This window comes from Podarcis gaigeae (assembly GCF_964106915.1).
Source record: "Podarcis gaigeae genome assembly, chromosome: 2".
Taxonomy (NCBI): domain Eukaryota; kingdom Metazoa; phylum Chordata; class Lepidosauria; order Squamata; family Lacertidae; genus Podarcis; species Podarcis gaigeae.
The window spans coordinates 109,045,385-109,047,415 of NC_139679.1; positions in this window are offsets into that span (position 1 = coordinate 109,045,385).

A 2,031-nucleotide genomic window follows, 5' to 3' on the forward strand; every position below is an offset into this window, starting at 1 on the left:
TGTGTACTGAAGTTCTCACCCTGGACCAGCAGGGGGACACTGTAGATAGTTTTCACTCAGGTCCACATATGCAAATAAGGGACTGAAAGTGACATTCAGTGACTGGATAGTTACAGAAAGTGGTTACTGTTGCGTCGTAGTGCAGCTCTATATAAGCAGGCTGGCTGAACCCTTCAGTTCAGTTCTGTTCTGGCCTGTGAATAAACAAGAGCTGCTTGAAGAATCGCTGTGTCGTCTGATATGTTCACCCACAACTTAACAAATTGCTTGACATGATGTCATAAAGACAAATTAGGGCAAATGCTGACGTTAGCAGATTGACTGGAAGTGGCATCTATGACAGGCAGAAATCCAGCCGGTTCCAACTTTCCCCATACAGGAACATAAGAAGTTTCTTTTTACTGAATCGGACCCAAGACTGGTCCATTCTAGGCCAGTCTTGCCTATGGTTACTAGCGGAGGCTCTCCTCTCGGACAGGGAACCTCTTCCCAGCTCTACCTGGAGATACTGGGAATTGAACCTGCGACGTCTTGCATGACAAGGCAGATGCTCTACCACTGAGCCACTACAGCCCATTCCTTCATTACCTCTCCATGCAGGGGAAACCTGCATGTGTAATTTCTGCATGTCAGTTAAAGGCGCAGAGCTTCATTCTGGAGATGGGCCATTCTTCTCCCCTGCCTGCCTCCTCCTCCTCCTCCTCCAAAAAAAAAAAAAAAAGGAAAAGGAAAGACTTTAAGGTGGTAAGAAGTTTGAAAGAGATGTGACTGTTCCTACTGTATACATTCATCCCCGATTTGCCTCTGGCAAACAGAGGCTGTGTGTGCACGCTACCAGTTTTCTTAATCTGGATCAAAGCTGCTTAATGCATTGAAACACAGTATTTCCTAAGAAATGACAGGATAGATGAGGATTGGGGCAAATGTCGTGCTTTATGCTGCTTCTCAGACCAGTGCCTTGGATGCTGAGCAGGGGTGCAATATTCCTAAAAGTGACAATCAGGACAAAGTTGTTCAGCTTTTTGGGGGAGATGTTGACTGTTTGGGGGCTTTTATATGATTTTTAAAGCATTTTTATTTTTTAAAAACCTTTCTTGCTATACATCCGGGTTTTCCACCTTTGTATGGCAGGCCTAATGCAGAGTAAACACAGCCAGATGTCTTTCTTATTTCAAATTCCTGTTTGACTGCAGGTGTCGGTGAGGCAAAGCAAATGGGAAGAGAGTCCTCTTGCAAATAATAATAATAATAATAATAATAATAATAATAATAATAATAATAATTTATTTATACCCCGCCCACCTGGCTGGGTTTCCCCAGCCACTCTGGGCGGTTTCCAACAGAACACTAAAATACAATAACCAATTAAACATTAAAAGCTTCCCTAAACAGGGCTGCCTGCAGATGTCTTCTAAAAGTCTGGTAGTTATTTTTCTCTTTGACATCTGATGGGAGGGCGTTCCACAGGGCGGGTGCCACTACCAAGAAGGCCCTCTGCTTGGTTCCCTTTAACTTGGCTTCTCGCAGGGAGGGAACCGCCAGAAGGCCCTCAGCGCTGGACCTCAGTGTCCGGGTAGAACGATGGGGGTAGAGACACTCCTTCAAGTATACTGGACTGCAAACCATCACAAAAGCCTATTGCAGCAGTCGCCGACCTGGTGCCCCCTGGGTGCTTTAGACTGCGACTGCCATCAGCCCCAGCATGTGAGCTGGATGGGACTGATGGCAGTAGTTGCTCAAAACATCTGGAGGTAACCAAATTAGCAGAGGCTGATAATTGGAAGAGCACCAAGGGCCAGATAGAGAGACATGGAGGGCCATATTCAGCTCCTGGGGGTCTGAGGCTCCCCATCCTTAAGCTAATCTCAAAGTAACATCTTCCTAGCATCTTCTTGTGGTCATCATGGACCATTCCGCAGGCATGCACCTTAAGTTACAAAACTTTATGAAAACAGAGAGAGAAAGAGGATTGGGTATCATAATCAGTTTGTAAATCTCTCTCTCTCTCTCTTTCTCTTTCTGTCTCTCTCT